Source organism: Pelodiscus sinensis, chromosome 6 (genome assembly GCF_052426305.1).
Source record: "Pelodiscus sinensis isolate ZL-2025 chromosome 6, ASM5242630v1, whole genome shotgun sequence".
Classification (NCBI taxonomy): domain Eukaryota; kingdom Metazoa; phylum Chordata; order Testudines; family Trionychidae; genus Pelodiscus; species Pelodiscus sinensis.
The window spans coordinates 31,723,815-31,735,701 of NC_143057.1; positions in this window are offsets into that span (position 1 = coordinate 31,723,815).

Below are 11,887 nucleotides of genomic sequence, written 5' to 3' on the forward strand. Positions count from 1 at the left end.
ACAACGTGACAGCACCAAATGCTCCATCTGGATTAAGTGACAGGCATTATTTACATGGGTTGACTTTTGCTGAGATCTGTAATGGCCGGATTATTATTCTGGGTATACAATACTAATTATCACTTATTCTTATTATTTTCTCCATGATCTTCAGCTCCTAAGTTATTCTTAACTAAGTATGAAAATGATAAAAAAATAACTGCACCAAAGAGAATCAGTATTAAGCTTCAAGTAACCAATAAAAAGGTTGTTCCTTATGAAAAAGAAGTGGGTATTGTTGTCATAAGCTTCAAAATGGCCTATATGGAAAAAACTTACTTGGGAACAAAATTAGTGAAATGGTAGTACAGAATGCAAATGTAAAGCTATGATTAGGCAGGATAAACTGTCCAAGAGATGTACATGTTGATAACTTTATTTTAATCTAATTAGAAGGGGACATCAAAGTCTTGGCTTTTGTGTCTGACCATGATTTACAACCCAGCATTTTAGAGATAACAAAAATAGCACCCCTGTGAGGTGCTATTTGTGTTCACAGCAGTACAGATGCAATGGACTGATGTTTTGCCTATCCCTCACCCCCACTATACAGTCTCTTGTTTTATTCAGGGCAAATGTGCATGCATACATTCTGCTCTTTATCTGTGAAGATGAGAAAAGGCTTGCCTAGGGGAGAAGAGCTCACATACAAGACAGCTCACCTGCATTGGCCTTGGACTCAGCAGAAATCAAAACAAATAGCTGTACCTTTCTCTTAAAAAAAATACAGAGAGGGCAAATAATATGAAATTAATCTTCCAGGCACAATAAAATGTTCAAATGATGTTAGGGGTAAATGCATGGATTACTTTTGTTTGCTGGAATTCATGCCGTAGCGGATTTTATTTGAGACAATGGGGACTCCAGTATACTAATGAGGAGAATTAATTCTTCTGACAACTCTACCTCAAAGAATTCTTTCACAACAGTGATGACACACTCACAATTAGGGATGTAAAATCCCATTTAATTGGTTAAATGGGTAAACGCAGTGCTGGCACTGCGGTTAACAAATTGAAGGAGGTGTGGTCTGGGGCTGCTCAAACCTGGCTGCTCCTGGCCACCCCACCATGGGGGCCACTGCCCTTTCCATGGGGACTGCCACTGCAGCTCCTGGCCCCCCTACAGGGGCTGCTATGGCTGCTTCTACTGGCATACTTTGGGGGGGGGAGGCTGCTTCCAAGTACTGGTTAACGGGTAAGAATCACCCATTAAGGCTAATGCTTACCAGGTAACCGTTTACCTGACTACCTGTTTTAACATCTGTACTCACAATTGCCATATCTCCATAAATAGTCATAAGAGAAAAGAGTCATCTGCCTGAATACCCCCAGTAGACAAAATTGCACTCTTGATCCTTACATTGATAGCATCAAGGAAAAAATTGACTGAAATCTTTCATAAACATCACAATCTCTTCAGTGCTATTCAGTGCCTAAAATCCAATCACCAGATAGTGATCAAACCAGTTGGGAGGGGCACTCCATCACGGTCCTCAACCATTGTGTCTATGTTTATAAGGTCAGCTGACAATTCTGATACTACCTATTTAAAGAACTCAAAGAAGACACACACCACAGTTTATCTAGAAATTTAAGAATATCATCAAATACTCCCCCAAACAACTCCAAGAGAACCTCTACAACCTCATCCACCATGAACCCATGCCATGATGCCAATGAGTTTCTACATGAGTCGCATAAGACACAAGTTCAGGAAAGCAGGCAGACTCATCATATCTGGCAGTGGCATGCTTACAAAAGGAATGTAGAGAAGTATAGAAACCATCCTGAAATCATGCACCAAACAAAAGACCAGCTTTCTCCATGATACTACTACCAGCATTCTCCAGAAACTGCAACGTTAACAAATTTCCTTCAAAAACCTCTGCTTGCCATTCTGAATGTCACCTCCCTAAACACCACCATTGCTCGCAATGGCTGCATTGCTGCCTGCCTCAAATATTTACAAGACAGTGGATAACACATAGATACCTATCCCAAACATGTTGCCAAACTCTTCCTACCGATGGCATGCTTGCACTATGGATCAGCACAAGAACTCCTGAGAGCTAAAGCTAGGAGCCAAGCAGGGATGTGCCCAAATGATATACTAACTGCAGTGGCTTTATGTTGCTGTAACTTAAGGCAGCCAAAGTTTGTATTGTTGACATGGCCTAACGCTGCTCCCAGGCCTGGTCTACACTAAAGAGGAAAGTCAACTTAAGAGATGTAACTCCAGCTATGTTAATTAGATAGCTGGAGTCTAAGTATCTTAAATTGTGTTTTGGAGCATCCACATAGCAGAAGGTCAATGGGAGCACACGCTTCTGAGGAGTTCCCTTACTCCTTGTGAGGAGCAGAAATACCAGCACCGATGGTCGCACCTCTCAGTTTGAATTAGTGTGGCTTCGCTAGACCCGCTAATTCGAACCCCAGAAGATCAATTGCAGCAGCTTTGATCTTCTCTATAGGATAGACTAGCTCCCAGTGACTAAGAAGGAACAAGCAAAACTGAGGGCCTGTCTTCACACAACATAGCACCAAACTACCTAAATGTGTTTAATTCACACTTTTTGTCATTTTCTTTCAAGTCTGTGTGTGGACACTTATTTCAGATTATAAACAACTGAAAAAGGCATGAATTAAAATTGATTTAGTTATTTTCAGTTGTAAGTTTGTATGTAGGCAAACCCCTAGCAGGAGAAATTAAAATTTGGCCTTTGGAAATTGAGATTTCTGACTCTTGCTTGTAGTCTTAAAGTTGATGTTCATAGTCACTGAGTTTAAAATAGCCTGGAAAAACTTGCTACACAATCAACTTCAGAGGTACTGTCTGACTGCAACTTGCTTTTTCGTGTCCTTTAATTTGGTTACAAATAACACTATTTTTTTCAAGTGGGTCATCAGTTCTAGAGGAAAGAGTCTCTCTTCACCATAAAAGATTAGTTCTCATGGAAGTGGTAAGCCTATTAAAAACTGTGAATCTAGACCTGCTGTAAGCTTGTGCAATGCCATTGACTTCAATGTGAAGATGGTCAGAATTTTTTTTCCATAGAAAGTTTTGACTGTTAGGATAGTAAAATATAATAAAACAAAAAATGCAATGTTTTGGCCAAAACCTGATATAATTCAGTTCCAAAATGCCACTTTGGTACTCATTGGAGTTGTAGTTGGCGTACCTCATGCTCCTATTCTCTGATATAGGCTGGTCTTACTGGTTAGGCAGAATCTCTGATGATGCACTTTTTGTTGAGGTGAAAGTACATAATGAGATTCAGCCATATTGCATCACAGGAGATGAAGCTAAATTAGGAGCCAGCCCATAGAGAAAAATGAGGACCCGAGGCAACATCCAAATCACATTTTGATTCTGATAAAAAAAACAACTGATACTTTTCTTGGAAGTCAGATACGTCTCATAAAAATAATTTCAATGTAAAATTTTCAACCAGCCCTACTCCAAAGAAGTTTCACATATTTGCATCAGGCTTGAATTTTGCTCTGTGACCAAATCATCACTACTGTATCATTTTGGCCCAATGAGTTTGGAAGGTGCATTAATTAATTTTTTGCTGTGAGTTACCAAATGATATTTTGGTTCATAGCTGGCACCCAGTTATCATTTGTTTCATTTTTACTGAGTTCTACTTTCTTCTAATTATGATTAGGTAATTCCACTCTCTCACAACTCCCCAGACTTAATGAGCAGATCTCAAAAAAATTTGTTTAAGGTGCCAGACAGGCAAAAACTTAATTCAGAAAACTTCTATCTAGCTGACACCAATGCATAATAGGAAGAAAAGGTCAAACACTTCCTTCTTAGTGGGATAAACACAACTCTTCTTCATATATTGGCAATTTTTGGGCGGACTCCCACCATTGTTCTAGCACGTAGGCTGGCAGCAGTGGGAGTACTAATGTGTCAGGCCACACACAATCACTGTGTCTTCTAACACGGCACTGAGAAGTGCTAGAAGACACAGCAATTAAAAGCGGGTTCTTGGTTAACACTCAGGCTCCCACTTTTGCTAGCACAAGTGGAGTTTCACTGATTGTACTGCAACAATGGAAGACTTAAAAATTTCCAGGGTACACAGTTTGCCCATAGGACAGAAAAAGTACACAAGATCAGGAGTGAAGAAAACACAATGCATTTTTTCCATATGCCTACAATGTATATGATGACTAAACATCAAGTTCAAGGCAGCAATGGACACTGAAGACCTACTCCTCCCCTGAGCTATTCCTAAGTTCAAAGGGGTCCAAACAGTGCCAGGGAAGAGAGAATCACGCAAGTAATGTTTGAATTAAATACATCAATTTGCAATTCAGAATTATAAAATGAGATGGACTTACTTGCACAAAGTGGCTATTGTCACTTTGGAAAGGATGGCATACTCTTAAATCTTCATAGATCAAAGTTACAAATGACTTGGCCTCCTGATATGTGGCAGTTTTGTAACTGTTCAGCACATCAGGGTGACCAAACAATCACAAACTAGATGGATTGTTGCACACTAGGAGCACTAGAACATGCCATGAACTGCACTTTTGTTTTACATACATTTCTCCCTTCTTCTAAGCTGCCTTTGGGAGTCATGTGCTATGCATGTTTGCTCATCTAGGTTTAATGACTGGGTTTTCAACACTTGTTTTTGTCCTTGTATAGTTTCTTATCTGTGGTTTTTCTCTACATTGTGCTTCTCTGGCTTTCAAACATGAAGCCATTTACATAGTCAGATCTGTACCTAACAACACTGCGCATGTCATTGTTACTGTTATTAAATATTTCTAATGGTAGCTTCCAAAATGGAACTAGTATTATCTAACAATGTAAGTTCACCTTATTGTCTAGTGCTTGTCATTCACTTAAAAGTTTGGTCAGATCGAAAAGAATATTGTTTCTTGTTCTGTGGCATGCTGCTAAATTTATCCCAGGTATAAACCTCGTTAAGTCAGACGCATACTATATAACCTTTGACCAAGATGGCACAGTAATTATTATATAACACAGGTTTCCCAGACAGTGTGAGGTTGGTCCTTTCAAATGATACAGATGCAACAGATGCCTGTTAAGTGTATATTTTCTTCTACTTAGCCTATAGCACCAAAGGATGGGATATACTCTCACTGGGAACAATAGTGACACTAGAGGGGGAAAATTTCTTCTGCTCCTGCTGACTGGAGAGAAGAGGATGAGATAAAGCTATCTTTGTGTATACACCTTATCATTTTGGGAGACCATCATATACTATGGTGACAGGCACTCTATAACCTAGATCAATAAGTGGCGAACTACAAAGAAACCTTCTTTCCAAGAATTTTTTGAACCAACACTAGGGATTTGTTTACCATCTTCCAACCTCACCATCTTTTTTCATTGTGGACACTACAATAAATCAAAGATAGACCAGAAATTTTGGAAGATTTATTGGCATGTTCTCCCCAAACCATCTCAAGAAAAATAATTTATGTTAAGAGGTAAAGTTTGCTTACTTATGGATCCCTCGCACATAAAAAATATATAAGCATAGAACTGTAGAGGGGTTACACTGGTTTAACTATATCACTTCACACTTTTAGTTAAACCAGTGCAACTCTTCCTATAGCCAGAGTCTCAGCAATGCATTTGGAAAAATCACTGAGCTGTCTGCTTCACTCTCATCATGAATAACATTTGAATACTACTACTTTACCTCTTTGTGGGTTTTGTGTTGATTAATTAGTGCATGAACTTTTTCTTCTCTTCTAGGTAGAATGTCTTGGGGAAAGGACTGGTTCTTCCTCTACTATCTTGTACGGTAACACATGTGCTGATTGTGCTCAATAAATAAAAATATTTGTGAAGTGTTACACGAATACAAGATATTATAATCTTCAGGAGTTAACCACTCTGGTGTAAGCCATCATTTTGTGTTTGTTCTCCTCTCACCATTTTAATGTTTAGAGTCAAACATTCATCAGAGTCTGTGTCTTTACTCAGTGTAAAGCTATCCACTGAGGAAAAAGGAGAAGTTTTGAAACACACATGGACACTCACAAGCCTGAACAAACAAGTAGAAAAACAAAATAAATGGCAGAAACTGATGGAAATAATCGAAACTGAGGAGAAAGAAAGAAAGAAAGAAAGAAAGAAAGAAAGAAAGAAAGAAAGAAAGAAAGAAAGAAAGAAAGTTCTGTATTACAAGCACATCTGAGGAAGGTTCTTGTATATTGTTTATCTACTATATATTTTAGAGAGTTTGTCTAGCCATCTGTGAGTCCGTTTGTTCAAAAACTCCTGTTAAATGGTAGGAGCTACAACCACCAAATTTGGGATGCACCTTCTTCTTATCCTACCTTCAACTAAGGTGAGGATTTGGTTGTGTCAAGACAATGGCAGGTGCATGGAATGCAATTGTTTCTCATTAAATGGAAAGGGAGGGATATGATAGTTATACACACAAATGATAGCAAGTAGGCAGCATGCACAGGGGGACATTTATACCCTTGAATAACCACAGGGGGCAGCAAGTGCTCCATCTGCAAGGAGCAGCCGGTGGGCAAGCCACTCACTCCACAACTGCTTTGGGCCAGCCCCACCTCCACCTCAGCCCCCTTCCCTGAGATCCTTCTCACCCCCTTACCGCCAGCCTCTTGCCTTGAGCCCCCTCACCATATTCTCAACCCCCTGCCCTGATTCCTGCAGACCCTACACTCACAGCCCCTTGACCTGAAGGACCCAAGCAATACCAGGTAAGTCTTCTAGTTATATATAAGGGAAAGAACAATGTTGTGGTGAAGGCATGGAAATGCCCCTTTTTAGAATATAGTAGAGTAGTATCAGAGCAACAGTTTAGTGCAAAAACTGTTCTTAGTATTGCAGGTACATGGATTATTACACTTTGTTGGGGCTGAATTTGCAGAATCTGGTCCTTAGTTTGTACAACTGTGAAATAACCCACTTTGAATCCATAACACACAAAAAACAGCAAGATGAAGCTAGACAACTGTAGGTATTTTTAAATGGTTCTATTAGAAACTGTCAGGATTATATTTAGTGCTTTACTATGAGAAGAAAGGATTTTCTTGCTTTTCCTAGTTTGAGTAAGGTAGATACTGTTAGGGGAAAACCTCTCATATTTGAGAATGTTACTGATTCCTGGAAATGCCTGACTCTAAGATTCCTGGCTTAGTTGGCTTTAGTGAAGATTTTAGTCCGTTATGTGTAAATTAGACTGCCAAGGGCAGCAACAATGAAATGAAGCTATGAACCTATTCAAAAACGGGCCAGAAAACAGATCTGGGAAAATACATTGTAAGTTTGTTTCATAATACAGTTGTGTCCTCAAGTTTTTAAAAGATCATTCAAGTATTGGGAGAAATTTTAGAAAAGGGCAACATCGTTCCTGTGAGGTATGAAGGGGAGATGACACAGTATCTTAATTATAACATGCAAATATCTAAGGGGATGGGGGTGTTATACAAAGACCCTGGAATTAATTTGTTTAGGTTAAAAGATAAGAGCATGACTCATTGCCATGAACTAAAATAGACTAAGAACAGATTGTGGTTAGATGTTGGAAAGGGCTTTGTCAACTAGAGATTTAAATATAGTGGTGCCTGTTAACATCAATACAAATAAGAGAAGGATAGATTTTTAAAAAACTATTTATTTATTTAGGATGTATTAATTAATTGGTTTACAAATCTTAGCCATGTAAATATCAGCTACAAAACAATAATCATTTCAATAGTGATCTTTTGTTTAAAGAGACATACAGTAATGTATTCATCAGAACTCTGTGCGTCAGGATGTCATTGCAGAATGAGCATCATTACAACAACTATATATGTAGTTTCTAGTTATTTCATTAAGCCAAGTGAAATCTCTGATAGCACATTTAACACAACAGGCATGTCTATCAAATGTTAGTATATAAAAAATACTTTGGACAGGTGTGCTGGGGGGTTTTCCCAGATGAATGTAAGTACTTCTGAGTATCGAATAAATGGTAATCAAATATCTATATGTCCATCTATCCTCTATTTTGCTATGTAATTGGTCCATTAATTTTTCTATAACAACATTTAATATTTTTATAATAACTCCTTAGATATATGTACTTTTAGAAACATCATGTCTGGATACTATGGTTTGTCTTCACTACATGGAAGCTCGCCGCTGCCACGATCAATCTTCCAGAGTTTGATTTAGCAAGTCTAGATAAGCTGGGGGGTTAGTCTTTAGAGGAAGTTCAGAGGTGGGGCAGTCCAAGACTAGGGGCAAAAGGCGGGGGGGCTCAGGGCTGGCCTGGAGAAGTCCTGGTATGGCTGGGTTACCCAGCTGGTAGATAGGTTCCTGCCCCATGCTGCTCATGTTCCTGCGCTGCCCAGCATCCAGCCAGCACAACCAGAGAGGGGAAGCACAGACTGGAACCTGGGTGCCTTACCGGGAGCCCACCTAGGAGTGCACACACATTCTACAGTGCACCTCCAGCCAGTCCCCTTGACCTGCCTGGCTGCCTGATGCTTAGCATACTGCTGCAGCCTGCTCCAGCCTGTAGGAGAGCCCTGGGAGCCTGTGGGAGCCTGGCTGAGAGCATGCTGTGCCTCTTCCTCATGCAGCAGAGTTCCCCTCCACTTGCTGGCTCCTTACAGTAGCAGAGCTCTGGGGCACATCACCTTACTTTCACCTCTGGATAGCTCTCATCTATAGAAGAGACAGTACTTTCCTGAGGGGTGGTCTGTGACTGTGGAATGAATTCCCAAAGGAGCTAAGGACCATCACAAACTTCACCACCTCCTGCTCCAAGTGCAAGCTGCATTTTTTGGATCCTGCGATGTATAACATAAATGCATAACAGGCATATTTTAAAAAACTCCTCCTCCCCCTCAAAAACAAAAACCTTCAATTAAACCATACAAATCCTCCAAACAAAGATAACCTACAAAACAATCCAATACACAGCATACACTTTTCCCTGTAGTGAAAGGATGAAAGAACAAACAATTTGCAACTGATGTTAGTTCTGTTGCTTAATATACTACTGGAAGGTGCTCAGAGAGCACTGTTATGAGTACAGTTCAAGAATCTGTATACAATACAACAGAATCTAGCTTAGGTGCCATTACAAGTAAGACTACTTATGCATGTCTGTTCAGGTCCTAGCAATGGTCTTCTTTCACACATTTATAGGGCAACAAGAAGGTGAAATTTGCCATTTCCAGTATGGGTGAACGTGGTTCCCTAAGTGTCTCTTTGTGTATACTGTTTGTCAAAAATAATACTTGTAACTACAGAATGCCATTCAACCAAGGCACTCAAAGTGCTTTACCTTTACAGCATTAATTAAACCCACAAATCCCTGTGAGGTTGATGGGTATGATTCCAATTTTTAAGGCACAGAGGGATTAAGTAACTCTTTAAGGGGACTCAAGAAGTCAGAGATAGGCATAGAAACAAAAAATCCATCCTAAGTCCTGTGTGCTAACCACCAGAGACACCAGACCTTTGTTGATATCTTCCTGACAAATGTCTTCTTGATAACAGCCTTAATTGCATGAACTATGTTGCTATTGGGCAGAGAGTGTTTTTACACCAGATAGTTGTAGAGTGCGCCACAATATGGCCCCTTCCAACAAATGAAGTAACAGATTATGACGTATGTTTTACATTTTATTTTCTTCACTTGTGCAATTAAGGGTAGAGTTAGCAAAAACTCTGCTTCAGCTGCAAAGGAATATTTTCAAGACATTTAGCCCATAGATCAAAATTGTTTCCCATTGTTAAGAAAGAATTTGTGTTTTTAAATTCTGTGGATGTCTCACATCTATTTCCATTTTAGTAAGGTATTTGTCTATTCCAAACCTCCCAGGACAGAATAATGAAAATAAATGAGTTCTGTTCTTAACTATCCCACAAACACCTTTTTGAATAACTTCACACATACATGGTAAGTGTTTGTAGGTTGATGGTGTTAGAGTCTAAATATAAACAATAATACTAAAGGTAATTCAGATAATTATGTATATAACAGCTTGGTATATGGGTAGACCCTATATAAAACTGGCTTCTAAATAACTGAAGAAGCTCATTTTTACAATTACAATACTGTACAAGTAACTACTTTAAAGGTAGGTCAAACTATGAGACGATTTTCTTTTAAATTGCATGGAAATTGTTGCGTACCTTCCAGCTACAATAATTTTTGCATTAAAAAGTTCCAACAGACCTCCAAACTATTGTGACTGCAGTGTCAGTTTGTGCCCATTTGGCATGGCAACTGAATTGCTGATCAGACAAATCTGATTATTTGTCCTGGGCTAGGGAAATCAATTTTAGTTTTTAATCGATACCTTTGACTGTCACTCATGATCCACTGTCTTCTGTCAATCACAGCTGCTCTTGGCATAAGCCTAAAAATAAGAGACCAAATAATGAGTGAGTCACCTCTGTTGTGAGCCAGCAAATCACTCTTTTGCTGATTGACCACCTGCTTTAGGTTCAGATTATGTCATACCAGGAGCTGCTCCAGCTGGCCAGACACTGGGGAATGTGAGCTGTAGTCAAGGATACCTGCAAAGCGTTGGAAGCTGCAATGAAGAGAGTTTTAAGAGAAACAGAAAAAGGCAAATCACGAAGAGGAGAGAAAAATATAGAGGCTCAGAGCCAGTTTCTGATGTCAGTGACACTGGTGTCACTGATCAAAATGTGGCCCAGGGTTGCAGATGTAAGGAGACGAGGACTATGTCAGAGGAGAAGGTGAGAGACAAACAGGGGTGACAAGAGAGGGGAAGAGAAAGATAGTTGATCATGACTCAAATGCAGGTTCAGGCAGAAGTGAAAGTGAGGGTGTGCACTCAGGTGCATAGCTCCATCAAGAATAGGGGGGCTACGTCTAGACTTCCATGGAACACATCTGCTCTTCTGCTTCTTTTTGTGGGAAAGCAGACATGCTCTTTCAGAAGCCCTGTCTTCCTCCTTCCACGAGGAAGAAGGGCACTTCCAAAAGAAGAGGCTTTTCTGAAATTTGGCCCAATGCAGATGGGCCAAATTTTGGAAAAGCCTCTTCTGAAAAAGGTATGCAAATTGCGGAGTGCATTTTCTGTACCTTTTTCCGATAGACCGATGTAGTCTAGACATAGCCGGGGTATGCTCTTGTGCACAGCTCTCACAAGAACTGGCTGAGCTGCAGCAAAAGCTAGCAGGGAATTATTTAAAAAGTTGACAGGGATTCGGGTTGCAATAGGACAGTACCTGTAAGAAATTTAAGTTCTTTCACCCCTAGTCTCAGGCCTTGTCTATGCTACCAAGAATTGTCACCAAAACCTCCTTTTGGTGACAAAAAAGTGACATCTGCAAGGTGACTTTTGTCAGGAAAAATGCCGTTTCAGCAACACGAAATTTCCATCCCTACCACAGATATTTTCTTTTCTCTTTCCTTTATTGTCACAAATAGCCAGTGTCATAGACACTGCTCTTTGTTTTGTCAACAGAACTGGCTTCCTCCAGTATCCCACAACGCCAGATCTCTGCTGCCCTGCAGGCTTGTACACCTTCCCTTTCAAAGCTCCAGGAAGTATCTAACAGCTGAGTGTGTTGCTCTGTTTGGGGAACAAAGAGCAGATCATTGGACTGCTAACCTTCTGGGCTGCACCAGGAACATAGACATAGGAGGATGGGGACAGACTGCTGTGCTGCTTTGACATTCCTCAGCACCGAGATCTCAGGATATGTCTACACTACAGCGCTAATTTGAACTAACTTATTTTGAATTAGTTCATTCGAAATAAGCTAATTCGAAATAATGCATCTAGACCCCAAAACTAATTCGAATTAGCTTTTTTTGCTAATTCGAAATAGC